The sequence below is a fragment of the Ruditapes philippinarum genome, unplaced genomic scaffold, assembly GCF_026571515.1.
Source record: "Ruditapes philippinarum isolate M1 unplaced genomic scaffold, ASM2657151v2 ctg4495_1_1_1_1, whole genome shotgun sequence".
NCBI classification, from domain to species: domain Eukaryota; kingdom Metazoa; phylum Mollusca; class Bivalvia; order Venerida; family Veneridae; genus Ruditapes; species Ruditapes philippinarum.
In genome coordinates this window covers 2083-20290 of record NW_026858893.1, presented here as the reverse complement: position 1 = coordinate 20290, position 18208 = coordinate 2083, and positions in this window count along the sequence as shown.

The window sequence follows — 18208 nt, the reverse complement described above, 5'->3', positions numbered from 1 at the left end:
TTAAACGTTTTTGTATTATATTTAAAACTCAATATCATCAGTGGCGTACCTACCGATACGCCAATACGCACGGGCGTATAAAAAGAAAAAGCTTCGAAAAAATAATATTTCAAAAATGAAATCATTGATTTAGGCGTCGATCGATCAAAGTATTCGTAGCTGCTAATTGATTCTACAGGTATACTTAGGATGTAACCTTATTCTAATATGCGTTACCTTTTTATGCACAATCAAAATTTCAATTATGAAGAAAGGGAGTAAAAATATGATATAAACAATTTCTTTGGAACTTTCTCTTTTTTCAGCTTGAGTTAAGCGTTATAATGCTAATAAACATCGTCAAATTCCAAATAAGGATAAGAAATTAGCCAACTTTTTTCAGAAGAATCAAATCATTGAAAAGTAAACATTTATTTCATTTTTCACATCTAGATCTATATGCAAAATAAAGATCTTGTTTGCAATTTGACGTTTGCGGCACAATGGAAGGGAGTGAGTGAGCTGTATGGAATGTCTTTTATATTTTACCTTGTAACTATAAATCAGTGTATTATTTTAAAGATAGTAATATTCATTTAACCCTTTACCTCATATATACGCGAAACAACGTACTTTCGACCGCCCCCCCCCCCTTTTAGGCCTCAAATATTGAAAAATGTCCTATTTGGGCCCCAAACACATGTTTTCGTTTGAGAAATGTTGCAAAAGAAATGAGCATTTTTTCGGCCCCGTACCCCATCCAAAAGATACATCAGGGGGTTGCCAGAAGGGGGATGTGCCCCCTTCTGTTAGGGGGTGTGAAGGGGGGCGGAGTCCCCCTCATCGCCAAGAAAATTTTAGACTTGTGAGAGGCTAAAAATGAGAAGTTGCAGCACTTTGAAATAAATTTTGATGGAAAAAATCGAGGCAATATAGTGATTTTTGGCAATTTTGAGATGTCCCCTCGTTGCCATGGAAACAGGAATTTTAAGACTGAGCATGTCGTTACAAAGGCAATGGTCCAGTCAACATTTGTGCCAAGTTTGATGAGTATTGAAGCATTTTTCATAGTTTCATAGCAGTTTGAACTTGTAACAGGAGGCTTTTCAGTGAAAACGGCCATTTTTCACAATATGCTCATGGGGGAAAGGATTAACTTATATTCATTTCAAATTATGTAGAATAGTTCTGACATTGTGAATCAGATCTTTGCAGTTAACTATTGCCACATTCATCATCACAAACCAAATTCAACTTTTGTTTATTTGACCGTAAAAAAGAATACCAGTATTTACAAAATGTATCACTTCAGAAAATTATATATATGTATATAATTATATATTCTTTATTATATGTAGTTTCATCTATATTTTTTAATACATAGACAAATATACAACGAGATCAATGTATAACCATATACGACACATCATGACTAAATTCTTTTATAACATAAGATAACAAATTGGCGAGTCTGTTTATACCAACATGCTTTATGTGCGTGAGGCATTTAACTACTACGTAATGAAATAACTTAAATATTTCGAATGGAAAATGAAAGACCAGAGTCAGGATCAAAAATGTTAAATACAATTGTTATTGTCTACAACATTGACATAATACGCATTAAAAATATTTTAAGGAAGCTAAATGATCGCCCGATACTACATTTTAGCTGTAATTTCGATAATTTTTCGTTACACTAAACATTTAAGCTGGTGTGTTTGTATTAAAGTCATACAGACCATTTTAAAGCATAATTTCCTTGATTATATCTCACGTTAAGTTTTGGTGAAACAAAAGAAAAATGACAAAGAAAAAAACTAAACTTAATTGTTACAAAAGGAAATAAAACCCATCTGTTTTACAAGAGACAACCAGGCTATGTTTTTTTTTCTAAAAGCGTAAAAGTGTACACGTTAGACTTCGTGCTATTTCTCTTACATTCAATATATGTACTTGATGTTATTTTCATAAATATAGATAACAGTAGTACAATTAGCTTAAATATCCCCTTAATCCTTAGTTATAGCACATAGCTATTTGTGATATATAATTAAGTCTCTGGCGATCCCTCCGCCAAAAATCGGCACTCAGTTTATATGGAGCAGAATTTGGGTATTTATTCGCTGTTTATCTTTCAATTTCTATTTATTTTCTTATTCATTAAATTCTTATCTATAATCATATAAATTTAAATTGATTTAAACAAGTTTAATTGCTACTTTTTGATTGACAGTTAAACATTTGTATTTTGATACTGCAGAATGTCTACTTCTTGTATAAACAACGTGATTAGATATTATGTTGCATACTTCTTCCTTTTCAATTTGAATAATTTAGTTTTAACTTATGATCTTGAACATCCTCTCTTTTAATAATACAAAGTGGGTTACATAACACTGAAATAAAATCTATACGAATGCACCTAGACGAGTACGAACTGCAATAACACGAATACGAAATTACATTTGAAATTTAAAATTCATACACTGGCCGGGAACCAATATTTCCGTACATGTCCGTAATTTCTGACGGTGTAACCGTTGCAATGTTCTCTTCAAAAAAATCCACGAAAACCAGGGTAGCACTCCACAGTTAATTTCAAGTTCCTGCCGTCAATGTCCTACAAGCAATACGTCTACTAATTCTGATACCGAACTACACAACCTGGAAAAAGAAAACACGTTTTGTTGAAACACATACGACATAAGATTGCAAATCTACAAAGAAATTATCCCATCTGCAATAGGCAGGCAGTCAAAAAAGTTGCAATTCATTCCGTTGAAGCACAAAATCTACAGTGGCCCGAGACCCAAAACAACACATTTCGTCCCTCTGGCAAAAAATACCTGCAAATATACAGGCTAAAGGAACACCGTCTCTGCTATACATGCAAAATATCTAAAAGAAACTGGTGCTCAACCTTGTAGTTACCGTGCATGCTGTTGAAAGGCAATGTATACAAAAAAATGGCCGCCTTCACATCTATAATCAAGAGCATGTGATTTCTTTTCTGGCCATGTTGTCGAATTTGCCAGTGATCTTAAAAGATGTCACAAAAACAAATTTCATGCTGAAATGCACTTTAAAGACAACCAGTCATTTAACTTTTTCCCTTAAATAGACGTGTTTTGACGGCTTTTTGCCCCCGCCCCCCCCCCCCCCATCCCCATTTTGAGGCCTCAAACAGTGAAAAAATGCCCTATTTAGACCCCATTACTGTTTTTCATTTGAGAAATGCTGTTTAAAAAAGTGACCACTTTTTGGCGCCCCCCCCCCCCCAAAAAAAAAAGTACATCAGGGGGTTGCGAAAAGTTTGGGCGGTTTGAAGGGGGCGGTAGTCCCCCTCATCGCCAAATTTTCTTTTGACATGTGACAGGCTAAAAATGGCCTCAGGTCTATTTCAGGGTAACTAGTAACCGACGCTGAAAAGCTCTTTACTCTATCTAAATTCATTGAGAAGTTTGCAGCACATAGAAATCAGTTTTGATGGGAAAAAAACAATGCAAAATAGTGATTTTTCGCAATTTTGAGACGTCCCCCGTTGCCATGGTAACAGAAAATTTACGATTGAGCATGCTGTTACAGAGGCTATGGTCCAGTCTATATGTGTGCCAAATTTCATCAGTATTGAAGCATTTTTCATAGTTTCATAGCAGTTTGAACTTGTAACAGGAAGATTTTCAATGAAAACGGCCATTTTCACAATATGCTTATGGGGTAAAAGGTTAAAAGGTAAAATCCAGAATATTCACTATATCGAAGAAATCCTCACTGTGGCTTACATTACTGTGGTGTGCTACCTATAAACTTGTATTAAATCGCCGCGTAGCATTGTATCCTCGTACCCTGTGCTCACGGAAAATACCGAAGCGATACATGAGTTATCTCCCGTTACTAAGATTTTGCGCTAGAAATTTCAGGTCTGGTACCAGCTATGACACAAAAAGCAAATATCAATCACGTGACTTCTAGTTTTTATTTGTTCTGCTGTTCTTCTTATTGAAATGAGTCAGTTTTATTAAGGTGGTTTAATATTAATAATTTCATGAAGTTAGAATATGGATAAATCTCTATAATAACAATTCTTAAAGCCTCTACATACAAATTTATTTTCAGTGTGATTCGAATGGGAATAAGAGTTGAACAAATACAGCTGTAAGTAAAAAGTTCGAGAAAACACACTTTCTTTTAAATAAGTAGAAATAGCACATGTTTTAAACAAAAAGTAATTTATTGGTATCTGATATTAAATTAAACGAATTAAGATGAAGTACTGGCATTGACTTTAGAATATTACTTTAGAACTTACTAAAAACATAGTAAGAAAGAATAAATAAGTATTTAAGTAAAGAACTTTGATTTCCTCACAGATGAATAAAATTTGTAGGAATATGATTTAAACTTAAGCAAATAAAAACAACAAGTAGTCAAATGAATAAATACCCAAATTCTGCTCCATAGGTTTTAAACTCATGATAAGCCGAGGTACGCCCCTGATCATGATTTGAATATCATGATTTCAACAAAAATCGTGCTATATATGTATTGATTAATGTTCATTTCGTTTAAAGATAAATATAAATAAAGTTAAATTTGCTAAAAATTAAAAGGGAGTATACAATATTGACAAATAAACCTAAGGGACGTTACACTTGCGCACCTACAATACAATTGTCTCCCTTATTAAGTAATATAACCGCAATATTATGTACATTTATTTAACATACTGCTGAAGATTCCACCCTATTTTTAAAATGATTCCAAATGCCCATGCCTTTCATTTTGTTTTTAAGTGAGACACATGCCGACTTGTTTGAGCTCAAGCCATTCTCACAAGAAATTCATATTTCTTTAGGCACTAAACGATTATACCACGTTTATACCCATTGGTCAGTTAAAAAGTAACTCGTTGTGGCCAAATGTATCGGATTCCGTTTGAAACAAAATAAAAAAAAAACTTGAATCTGAAGCCACGAAAAGGTACCAAGAAATGTCCGACACGACATCTAAACACGCAACAAAAATCAAACCTAAGATCTTCCTACACTTATAAGCTACTGCAGTGCCATGTGGAGAACGCGCCAATTCAAAAAGGTTTAATGATAAAGATCAAGTTTATGTTTAAAACATTTTATCATTGAATATTTTCATAAATTGGATAGTCAGCTTGACATGACATTTTTGAACATTGTCTATCTAATAGATTGACTAATACAATGCCGTACAATTGACACTGCCTGGACATCAGAACTTGAGTCTAGGTTGTCTAAAATTACCAACTTAAAATGACACACCAGTTCAGAAACAGATTACTGTAATGAAAAGAAATTAGATACTTTATTAACATTAACAGGGAGTCCGCGGCAAAGTGGTTAAGATTGTAAGCTTAAAACCTTTTGTCCATCATCGTCGTGCGTACTTTGGTGTTAAGGAACGTCGGAGGATCTACCCAGGCGACCGTTCGTATCTGAAATAATTCACGAAAAGCACCTGAGGTCTATAAAAGCTAAAAAGTCGCCTTATGACTTGTTCTGTGTTGGAGTGAATTAAACCTAATCAAAAATAAATCTTGAATATAATTCAAGGAACAAATCAAACTTGCTTTTTTATTATCATATGCATTTCTCTTTGAAGTTTTAAAATCGTTTTTAGCAAAAACTGTCATGTAATAAGCCTGAGTCAATTCGCTGCTGATAAAAAATGATAAAAAATGCTCAAAACGTCGTAATTATTCGTGTCGGCGTCTAAGTTGTTAAGTTGTTCGTTTTAGTTAAATCATATGTGTTACCTATTGTTTCTCCTTGTATATCATTTAAGTGATAAGCATATCCGTGCTCTGCCTTTAGCCCTGTACTGTTTTTGTTTGGGGTCCTCTGGGCTCCTTACCAGTTATTCTTGTTGCTGGGTCGTGTGGGGGTTCATTGAACGCCGCCTTTCCTTGTTGATCTTGTTTATCACATTTCTTTTTTTATAATATTACGTTATCATGTTTTATCAACATATCATTAGGTAATTTATGCCAAAGTAGTTTGTAAGTTATAACATGAGTGGTCAAACATTCGATACCTTTGCAATATTGAACTCGGACCCGTTCAGCATAAAGTGCGTGCCAAGCCACTTCTTCCAATCTCTAGTGACAATAATTATTATAATGCCGCGCATTACACAACAGTACCTTCAGATTATTATATTATTATTGTTATATGTTTACCAGTAAGGACAAGGTACCGCATAAAGTTAAGATACAAAGTATTGAAACAAAATCAAATATGGAATAGTTGCATTTTGCAAATTGTTTTTAGATGACAATGTCAGTCTGCTGTATTATGCTTATCTCCGTTAATAAATTGCAACTAAGTTTTATTATGCGTTTGAGTAATACGTGGAATTAGGCGCATATTTGTTATTTATATTCTCTCCAACAACTATTTAAAAGATATGTTAAAAAGTAGATAGTCAAGAAGCAATTCGTTGAAGTGTATATACCAAAATCTGGAAACAAAGTGATACCTCGGAAGCATTAATCACAACAAAATTACAAAAGAATTGCAAACTCGGTTTGATTGAGTCTGTACATGAGGGATAATGAATACGTGCAACATCCCTCACGCCCCCTCACACCGGCTTGAGCGGTTCTCGATTCTCAACACTTAATAGTGCTGGCATCAATGATCCCGAAGGACCAGAAAATTAAATATAACAACACTGATGTGTAGTACGGGGCAACTTTTTACAGCTGCCACACAGCACTTGACGACCCTTTTGTGAAGTATAAAAATCTGGAAACAAAGTGATCCCTCGGAAGCATTAACCACAACAAAATTACAAGAGACTTACAGACTCGGTTTGATTGAGTCTGTATAGAGGTTTGCGAACCTATAAATCTGTTTTCACAAATGTTTTTGCCAATAAAGTCTATAAGACTGCGCATTGTTTATAGTGAAGGTGATAATTATATCTCTATCTTCTAGTCGCCAAGACAATGCTACTCATTGATTAACCTGAGAATATATATGTAATCACTATTATATTACTGTCACAAGAAACAAAGAAATGTAGAAATGGAAAAAAGAAAGTTGTTAACATTGCTTCTTAGGAATCGTCTCTTTTCCAGATTGACTTTTTTTCTCTGTAAAAATAAATATGTGCAACAACTCTCACACCCCTTGCATGAATGGTGTATGTTTGTTGTTTAGTATAGTTGTTTTCAACATCTTTTAAACGGTTGAAGTAACAAACTTGTACACAAAGGACAATCGATGTCATTGTTAATAAGAATGTTTCTTTTGCAGGAATTGAATACATAGAATACATAGAATCGTATAACAATGTTAAAAATGTACATATTTGTACGATTTATTCGTTGCTAGGCTAATGGACAAGTTACAAAGATTCTTAAAACAGTATTTTGACAGATGAAATGCATGCATGTGTAAACAAAAACAGTAATCTGGCTTCAAGGGGAATCGCTCAGAAGCAATATGAACAACAATATATAATGTAAATTGCAGACTCGGTTTCATTGAATTGAGACGTTTTTACGAAGCTGCAAAAGCGGCACGGGTATTTGATGAAAGGGAGTTTATTTAAGCATTACACTGTAGGCACGTCAATGAAAAAAACGGCTCTTTTTAACTATACAAAATACAAGTACAAATGTTGCTGCAATGCCGCAATTGAGAAGCTCCGCGCAAAAAAAATGCGCTTAATAATATTTTATTGCATATTTTGTACATGATTAATTTACACAATCTAACATCAATATCTTAAGCATGAATATAATGTACATACAAAAGGGTTGGACCACCAAAATTTATACCAACATTATCTATGGTCCTCCCCTGAAGGTCTATCTTGATGGCTTAATGGTAACATAGTAAGTAAATGTGGTTTTTAGAAATTCTGAGATATTCATTTATATGATAAGCGATATTAATTTCATGTATTTTAACTAGTAAAAAAGAATCGCTTAACCTAAAAAACAAAGAAAATTACAAAATGACTTGATGAGGTAAAATGGAAAAAAAAATATATGCCATTAACAATTTGCCACTATAATAAACGCACCAAACCTTGATTTGCAGCAGAATTTTAATAAACTTAATATGAAAATAAATATAGTAAATGTGTAAACAAAATTAGGTAAATCTTCTACTACTTTTGATGAAATTATGCACTTCTTGAAATAGTCTTATGTTTTCGGCTTCTGCAAGTCCATCAATACCGTGTAATAATTTCTGACTAGATGAGAGGATGAAATGACCTGGTATTCAAAAAAGTATACGTCTTTGCATAGTATATAACTTTCATCGGAAAAAATAGTGCTCCGCATTTTCAATGTCTGCGCCGCATTGACATAATGGACTTGAAACTAAATGGTTAATAAAAAGATCATTATTTAAGTTGCTACAATTGTTTCTAATTCGGGTTTGGTGGACATTTAAGAAACGATCTCCGTATAAGTAAAAAGATGGAACTACTGGAGGTTTATACAACTGTTTAATCTTGTTTATAAATGAAGCTAGCGACTGTGATTCGCGAATGTTTGTCGGAAGATTATTCCATAATTGAATAGCTGATGGAATAACTGATTTTGAGTAAATTTCGGTACGTCTGGCTAAAGTAATATAGTCACTATTATTTCTTAACGAATAATGGTTTTCTAACGCCATCTCGACAGATGGTGGAAAAAGTTGCATGAGATATTGTGGTAATAAATTATATTTTCCTTTATACATTAAAACTAGTTTTTGAATGTGTCGTCTGTCTGAAAGTGAAACCCATCCTATCTCCTTAAGTAAATATTGAATTGATACGGATCTAGTTAAACCTGTTACCACGCGAGCTGCTTCGTACTGATTTTTTTCTAACGTTTCTTTTTCAAGCTGTGTACAATTATCCCAAACTAAAGATGCATATTCTAAATGTGTACGTAAATAAGATATGTAAATGTTATTTAGAGTATTTCTTTTTACCTTGAATTTTAGCATTTTCATCGAACCAAGAATTCTTGCAGCTTTGGATACTATAATAGATATATGTTCATGCCATGACCCATCTTGACTGAATGTTACCCCTAAATGCTTATGGTGGTCTACATATTTAAGCTGAACATTATTGAAAAAAAGATTCGGTTTATTTCGATTACAAAATGAAAAGAACATGACCTCAGTTTTTGCTGGATTGAAATTAACAAGCCATTGTTTAGACCATGATGTAATTGTGATAAGGTCTTTATTAAGAATTTCTTCCATATACGAGACATCTTTAGATGAGACTGCCAACAAACTGTCGTCGGCAAAAAGTCTAGTTACACTTAGAAGGGATTCGGCAATGTCATTAACATAGATCAAAAATAAAAGAGGACCAAGGACGGGTCCCTGGGGGACTCCTTCAAGTAATGTTGTAGCATTAGAGAAAGAGGAAGACACAACAACTTTCTGAGACCTATTATAAAGATAGTTGTTTAACCATGAAATCAATTTTCCTAGAACTCCATACTGTTTTAATTTGAAAATAAGACCTTTATGCCAAACTCGATCAAATGCTTTTGAAATATCGCAAAATATAATACATGTTGATTCTTTGTTGTCAAAAGCTTTACAAATTTGATTATAAATATCAATAAGCTGGTAAACAGTTGAGTGACCTGACAAAAATCCAGATTGATTTTGAAATAGTAAAGAGTTAATATGAAAATAGTTATACATATGTTTAATTATAATACATTCCAACACTTTTCCAACACAGCTTATCAAAGAAATCAGTCTTTAGTTTGATGGTTCGTCCTTATTCCCTTTTTTAAAAAGTGGCATTACATGAGCTAGTTTCCATTTATCGGGATATATTCCTTCATTTAATGAGAGATTAAAAAGTAAACAAAGTGGAACACACAAAGATTCTGATGTTTCCTTTAACATTTTGTGGCTGATTTCATCTTGGCCGGAAGCTTTATTGGTCACAAGATTCAATAAGGTATCCTTAATCTCTTGTACATTAATTATAAAATCTTCAAGACGTGAATTAGTTTTAAAAGAAAATAGTGGAAGTTTTATATTTGTATCATCAACACATGATATTGAACTAAAAATCTCATTTAAAGTATCTGCCTTATCTATATCAGATATTGAGAAAGTATTGTTACAATTTTTAAGAGGAGGTATGATTTCATTTTCATTTGTATTATCTTTTACTAGCATTTTAAATTTTTTCCAGTATTCACGAGAATAAGAACTGCTCATATCGTGTAATGAAAATTCTAAATTATTATAAAATATCTCTTTCGCATTTTTTTTCATATTATTTACTTGATTTCGAGAGTGCTTATATTTTATCCAATCAGAAGCTTTATTACTATTTAATGCTTTATAAAAGAGCCTATCTCTTTGTCTTAAACTTTTTCGTATACTACTATTAAATCAAGGTTTATCATTCGGCCTTATAAGTGCATAATATGATGGAATGCATTGTTTCGCTAGATATAAAAATTTGTCCGTGAATAAACTGCACGCCTCATTAACATTACTGTTTTGAATAAAGGACCAGTCTGTATTTCTTATCAATGAATTTAATTTAACAAAGTCAGTTTTTTTATAATTCCAAATTTTTCTTTTAAAATGTTTATTTGAATCAAATTCTACCGATAAATAAATATATGTTCCTATATGATCGCTGATTTCGCTAACAGTTTCGAAAACGCCAGAGTCAAAAACATGGATATTATTTGTTATGGCAATTGGATCGAGCAGAGTTTGCGTATTTGGAGTAATTCGTGTAGGGCATTCAATAATGTTAATCATATTATTTACTAAAAGAACATCTTTAAATTTATGATTTGTTGTATTAATTTGATCTTCATTTATATCCCCTACAATTATTAAACGCTGGTTATGTTCTAACGCTATTTCTAAACAATTATTTAACTTATCCCAGAAATAAAAAAAATGCGCTCATTACATATACCTTACCAAATTATTCCTACGCACAGGTCATGTTATATTCAGATTAAGTACTATTGTAGATTTTCCCAAATGTTTTGTAAACCATTTTTTGCATAATTATACTTATCTCATACACTGTCTATAATTAAAAAGAGGGGCCAGATATTTAATTTGAAAAAAAAATGCTTTCACTAATGCCTACCTGGTAAGGAAAGTAATTCCATTGAATACAAACAAGACTTGCAAGACTTGTAAATGTTATGTGACATGACTGTACTGTGTTCTGTTTGTGTCACTACTTTAGTCAGTAACATAAGATGATAAAAATATAAAAGTCTGGTTTTATTATTATTATAATTGTAACAAATATACAAATAGTTACAAAAGGGACTTATATTATAAAATAGTAATATTACATGCATTTTTCATGTCAAATTAAAAAATATGGTTTCTTTCAATACTGATAGAAGACTGTTACCTGAATTTTAGGCAGGTATGAGGAAACTCACCATGCGAGTCAAAGATATAAAAGCTACTTGACATTGGTGAAATATAAAAAGCTATTGTTAATTGATTTATTGGTAATAAAACCATTCATAAAAAAACAATTCACCTCATGTTGAAACTGCATATCAAAGTTTCTGATTTATCTATCTATAGTCTATGCTTAATGAGAGTCCTCCAGCCCGTACGGGCAAAAAATGCAGCTTTCGCTGTCGAGTACGGGCCCCGGACATGTCACCAGTCATGCCCTTAAAGAGTTAATTTTGAAGCACAGTGTTGACAATTTACCTCCGTGCCAATCTCACTACCGAAATGTAACCTTATATACTAAAGTTATAATTATTTCAAAACAACCAATATATCAACATTATTAAACATTTACTTATTATCAAACATTTAGAATTAAGAATAATTATCAAAAGCAAAATCATTAAAGTCTTAGGCCTGAAATCTTCTTTATATTGACAAATTCAATCACTAATAGTATACTTGATATGCTATGTGTAAATGTAATTCAAAATGTAACAAATTATAATTTCATGTACTACTAAAAACGGGAAATAACAAATATATTACTAAGTGTCAAAAATCAGAACATTAAACGCTATTTATAGCTTTCGAATTCGTGTACAGCAGAACTGCTTTCCGATTCTCATTAATTAATATGACACGCTGCGTATCACCGAAGGGGGAACCACTATAATAATCGAAAAGAGTTATTAAATCCGAATTTATTTTTAGCTGTAAATCGAAGGGATTAATTGTTAAAATCGGGCCCATAGACAAAAAAAAATAGTAAACACAAATAGTCGCGGAGCAATGATAAACAAGATCAACAAGGAAAGGCGGCGTTCAATGAATGCAACACCCATATGACCCAGCATTAAGAACCAGTAGCAAGGAGCCCGGGCGGACACCAAACAAAAACAGGACAGGGCACAAGACAGGGCACGGACAGGTCAATCACTAAAATGATAAATAATTTGTAACTGACAAAGAACCCAAAGAAAAGAAAACAAATTAGTGTTGTATAATAGGAAATAATTTGTAGCTGATAAGGAACTCAAAGAAAACAAATAAATGATTGAACAATAGGCCCACAAAGTCAAAGTTCTTGTGAAAATAGCGTTAAGACGCGCAAAATATTAGCGTTACTCTATGAACAAAAAGTTTGTTTTTTTTCCACTGCAAACATTTTTTATTTATGTGATAAATAGAATATCATATTCGTGTAGATTCATTCCTTTTTTTTATGCCGTGCATGTATTGTATTATAATACACTCGGCAGTCCTTACTGTTTTATAGAAGGGTGTAATGTAGAGCGTGTTGGAATACAATTTTACACTCATGCGCCGTGGTTTATGTGATCAAAAAAGATTATCATAATTTACCGAACAACTACTTTGTATAAAACAAAAACTTTTTTCTTGAATGCAAGACGTACATTTCTACATTTTTATTTTCTATCCAAAATCATACAAAATAACTATTCACTGACACTTTTATTATTATACAAGTCAACACATTTCGTTACTTTTTCAAATAAATATCTGACAGGTGTCATCATATAACAAGATTTTTATACATTTTTAAAGTAACAATGCCTAAAAGATAAGGAATATTTGGTTCGTGTTTGGTCAAAAAAGGCGCTGTACACACATAGCAAATTTCGTGCTGAGAATGACAATTTTAGGTGGTTGCTTTTTCAATTGAATTGGTGAGCTGTGTGAAAACACCTGCTGATGGTGTGTATATGTTTGCTTAATAGCGCAAGTGTTACTTGCCTTGTAAGACAGAGTTATCAAAAGTACTATGCATAATTCTTTAATCTTAATTTGCTTCAGACTTTGTTGACAAAGGTAAGCAATGTATTTTGTGTTTTAATTAAAACTCTTGCCCTTTTTTTAAATTGATTGAAAAAGTACTACCCCCTTTTTAGGATTTATTTATTTATCTGTTTGTTTGTTGATATTTATTTATTTAATTATTTATCTATCTATCTATTCATTCATTCATTCATTCATTCATTCATTCATTCATTCATTCCATTCATTCATTCCATTCATTCATTCATCCATTCATTCATTCATTCATTTATTTATTTATTTATTTATTTATTTATTTATTTATTTATTTATTTATTTACTTATTTATACATGGGCTGCCTTGTATTTTATTTAAAAAAAGATAAAACTACTACAAACCGCCCACTGGTATTTACCCTTTGCAAGTTTTAAACATATGCTTTTTAAAGACATTTAGATATTTATCTGTACGTGCTAGGTAACAGGATCAAGATGAGTTTTTAAAATGAGTACGACAATCTCAGTAACAGCAGAAAAAAATATAAAAAGCGCCAGTAAGAAGTTAATATGTTTTCATTAATTTCAGAGAAGCCTTTAAGGAATGGGGCACGTGGTTGTCCTAGCTGTTTTCACAGTGCTGGGCAATCTTCTCCATCAGTGTTATATGTTTTAATTACTTGATGATCCAAAAAGTCAAACAACACCTTTCACCAATGACGCAGACGGACTAGACAATTTGAAAAATTTCTGCCGGATGAATGCGAAGTATCAAACATCCTAATCCCAAATAAGTTCCGAGAAAATTCATGTTGTATCAGGTGTGACTGCAGTCATCATTGTGTTGCTGCCAGGACATGTTGCATAGACGCCAACTCAGAACATACAGCAGAATATATACAAGAGGCAGACGATCTAATGGGAAAATGTATAGAAACTGCAATCGGGGATACTCGCGCAAAGTCAGGTATCATAGATGTCGATGCGTATATGTTGATACAGATATGCAATACAAAAGTTGAAAACACCATTGGTGATGATGTTGTTGAGAAATGCCTTCAACCAAATGAAAATATACTAGATGAACTGCTTCCAGTTTATAGTTATATAACAAATAGAAATTACAGAAATATGTTCTGTGCTATATGTAATGGAGACAGCATCAACACTGCCGCATGGGACATTATGGTCAACATCAATGATACCATGAAAGTCATGAATATATTTCCAAGGACTGCAGGATTATTTACTGATACTTCATTCTTACATGAACTAAGAAATGATGAACGTTTTCTTTTACAAATGAAGCCGAACAACAACCAAGCAGTGGAATGCATTAAACAAAGTAAGATTATATTACAATGTCCAATTAATACTTTGACCACTAATAATCATCTTTGTGAACAAGGATTCTATTCACCAGTTAAAGGCATGCGGGGAATCTACCGAAATGTATTTTGTTTACAATGCAATGAAGACCAAAAAAACTATAATTCAATATGCCACAGTTTCATACAATCCGGTTTTTTCAACATAGGCATGTTCACGATGGTGCTTGGTCCCGAGCCATTTAATGCATATCATAGAAAGCAACTTGATCAAACAACAGTGAATTGCAAGAATGGAAGAGTTTATGACAATAACACGGTAAGAATATTAAAAGATATCTATATTTCTATCAATTCTTGTATTTTTGCCTTGTTGATATTTATTCTCACTTTTTTATGGACCCTAATGAACACCAATAAGCCAGCTTTTAATTTCTACCATTCATTTCTATATTTCAATGACGATTAGCAATTATTAACACATTTCATCCGCCATTTTTTATATTCATTTTAGTGCATGCACCCCATTATTTGCTTTTTTGCCCAAATATATTTCCCTTTACACAGAATCAATACATCGTTCCAATAAATATAGCCGGTATCCAAATAAACGGTATCAAGTAAAGCTTTCATGAAAAATATCTGAAATGTACAATTTTTATGTATGTAAAGACAATCTAACTTTTTCATAGCATGTCATGGCTTCGTGAATAAAAAAGCATGTTCATATTCGAACTGTATACAACATATTTTCTTTGTTGTAAAATTGAACAAAGATATGCGCCTGTATCAAATATGTTTTATTCATTTTCTTTATCAAGAAATAACTGTTCATTGTGAAGTATACGTAAATTTCAAAATGATATAGCATTAACATGCTGTGTTGTGTTTTTCTTTATGTGTAATATTATTCCACTCTGGTACATTTTGCCTTCAGGTAAAACTGTATTTTAAAACAAATAACTAGGAAGTGAATGATAATGTTTGGGACATTTTACATGGTTTATTTCAACAGCATGTCTCCAGACTCATGCTAATTGTCATGAAAAATGTGAACATGCATTATGAAGTAAACTATTGTGAAGTGAACAAAGAAAGTAATTTACACATTGCAAACTGTACAAACAACCAAAAACAAGTCAAAATATGCAAAATTAGCCCTTGCTGCGTTAGTCACGCAGTGGAATATGGTGATTAAATACTGCAGAACCGGTCATTAATTCCACATAATATGAAAACTATTACTTTTTTATCTTTCATTTTTAATTGAACTATAAAGACTTTCGCTTCCTTGGTTTAGGAGAATTGTTGAATGTTTTTCAATTATAACAAAATGATTTATCATATATGCAGTTTTATTGAAACATTCTTTACCCTGATATATGTCATATTCAACTGTTAACAATTTTTCATTTATGTTATCAAATGCGCTGCATTTAGCTTTTAAAGATTCAAAGAACTCACCGCGAATCCCAACAGTTACCGGACAATAATTTGAATATTCATTAATATCTAAAACGTACATATTACTCACATTTATATAACATTCTGAACTGTTAATTTAGAAACCATTATTAAGATTTTTACGGTCTGGCAAATCGGCCGCATAATATACATTACCGGGGAATCAACATATCGATCAAAAAAAAAAAGAAATCACATGGGGCAAGGTCTGGAGATCTACGGGGGGTGAGGCAAAACAGTTACTTTTTCTTTTTTTTCAAAAACGCCGAAACTATTGCGGAGGTTTGAGCGGGGGCATTGTCATGTAGAAGACGGATATGCATTAAACCAGTGACAGGGCGTCGTTTCTTATAATACTTTTTCAGTTTCTTAAGTACTGCGTCTTTGTAATACTTCCCAGTGATACTTTTGCCCTTTTTTACGGGCACTTTAATTGCGACTACTTTACCAGAGAAGAAATTTGCATACAAAACCTTCTTTGCACTCAAAGACCGTTTGGCAATTATTGGGCGTTTGTTGTGTTTAGTGGCCCACATTTTGTTGTTTTTGCTTTTCGGACGGGCTCAAAATAATGGACCCAAGTTTCATCACCTGTGACGAGATGGGCAAACTGTTTTTTTGTCATATTTTGAAAACATTTGAAGCAGCTTTTTGGCTCATCGGTCAAAAGATGTGGCACCCATCTTGCAGAAATCTTTCTGACTTTCAAATGCTTCTTCAAAATAAAGTGAACCGTTGATAAAGATATTCCTACCTTCGTGAATATTACGAACTGTAAATCTGGCATCTTCTTCAATGATATCCTTTATTTTGGAAACTATTTTGTTACAATTTGCAGATTTTGGCCTACCTGATTTTGGTGCATTTTTCATGTACTCTACATCAGACTCAAATTTCTTTTTCCATCGCTTACTGTGTCATAAGGCACACAAGAAGGTCCATAAGCAGGAGAGAGTTCAGTCATCAACTTTCCTAAAAAGAGCAACCCAGTTTTTAGTGAGCTTTGATGTAAGCCCGTATTTCATCTTTTTTTGTCGACGCTTCTTCCAGCCATTTTATACTACAGTGGTCAATGACTGGGTGTATTTAAGTCTTACACTTAGTCTAACATGTACATTTACACACCTTTGTGTAGGTATTGAATTACCCTAAACAGGCATGTATTGGTTTTTATCGTGTCCCGCGTTGATCACGAGATAGAGGACAATAAGTAATTCTTTTCGAACACCCCTCGTATATTGAAGACTTGTTATTGATTTCGACTTAAGCTTGTTGTCAGTGTTAATGATGCACCTGTATTATACTATTTCAAATTCATTCTGCGTTTTTGAAAATTTTAGCACAAACAAACAATAAACTTCTGCATGCTGCTTATAACCAGAGAAAATAGAGAAAATAAGAACCCCTAAAGAAAGTTCGAAACGGCAAAATTGAAAAAAAAGTTGCTGGCTCGGTTTGATTGAGCCTGTTCATGAAAGGTACTGTCAAGTGCAGATTACCGTCGTTGCCATGTAGCACCGGCTTAAGCAGAATTCAACATTTTAACATGAAATGGCAATTTTTATTTAGAAACATCTGCACTTTATTTAACTCAAGGAAGTGCAAGGTAATAAACGCTTTTCATTGTGCAGTTAATCAGTTCAACACACTTGCTGCTGTCTGTAATTATTATTCCTGGCGATTTAGATAATGTTTCATGCTGTTCAAGTTCTCTTTTAGTAATCTGTATTTTTGTTGATTTATAATTGACAATAATTTTAAAATCAATATTATCTTTTATAACAAAGACGTGTAAAACAAATCTGGGAATGACAAAGAAATCCGTCGAGAGAATTTATAACAAAAATAGTTGAAAAATGCAGACTAGGTTTGATTGTCATTTTAGAGCACTTTAAATAGTAGACATCATAACAAATATCTAACAAACCTGTCAAATGTCTGCTATTTGTTTTACCTATAAAGTTGTTATGAATCTATTTAATGTATGTTGTATATATATTTGTGTTTAAGGGACATTGGCAAAACCTTATCTTAAGACATATTTTCAATTAATAACAGTAATTTAAAAGATTGTATCATAGTTTGGAGACGTTACTTTTGAAAACGTGTCAGAGTTAATTTGGCTGCAAATACATGCACAGTGCGTTATTTGTTACCCGCCCTCACTGTCTGTCTATAGCATGCTCG